General features: G+C 34.9%; 1 long non-coding RNA gene across 1 annotated transcript; it reads left to right on the forward strand.

The window, feature by feature from the left end:
- The first annotated feature begins 1 nt into the window (after position 1).
- Positions 2-633, forward strand: LOC106305558. Its single transcript, XR_001263007.1, has 4 exons — positions 2-55; positions 183-237; positions 338-428; positions 613-633. It is a non-coding gene; the product is annotated as an uncharacterized LOC106305558 (long non-coding RNA).

Here is a 633-nt window from a genome sequence, read left to right on the forward strand (position 1 = left end):
AGTGATGAGCTGAGTTCATTTGATGTGACAGAGAGCAATCAGTACTCTCAGAAAGGTATGTAGTCTTTGTTATATCCACTCTCTGATTTGTGTCTCTCAATTTCTATTCTGGTATTTTTCGTATCTTTTTAGCACTCATTCAGTATAAAGTTTTGGATGAATTTCTAATGTTTTCTTTACAGCCAGAAAATCATGGCAAGCTCAAGCTCGGCTCTTATGAGGGTACTATGTTTCTTGGTGCGTGCTTATATTGTTTCTTTTTCTTCATGATCAGTTGTGGGTTTCAAATATAGATGAGTGTTGCCTAAAGTTTTTGTTTTGCACTTCTGTTGTGCAGATTAGTTAGACGGACTTAGCTGAAGCTATAGGTGCTTCCCTCCTTCAGTCAATAAGTGATTATATATCTGACTTTGATATCTTTATGATCGGTACGTCTGCTAGAAATTATGGACTTTCTCTTTATGTTTTCGTATCAACGAAACCATCTCTTTTCTACATGGTTGATTGGGCAAGTAAAATGTTGAATAGTGCAGAAAGAATAGGAAAATGTAAATAATATTTTAGTGATTGTAAATCCTCTTCTTCTTTTTTTTTTCTCTATCTGCTTTCCAGCTTATAACCGAGAGACTAAAG

Source organism: Brassica oleracea, chromosome C7, assembly GCF_000695525.1.
Source record: "Brassica oleracea var. oleracea cultivar TO1000 chromosome C7, BOL, whole genome shotgun sequence".
In the NCBI taxonomy this organism is placed as follows: Eukaryota; Viridiplantae; Streptophyta; class Magnoliopsida; order Brassicales; family Brassicaceae; genus Brassica; species Brassica oleracea.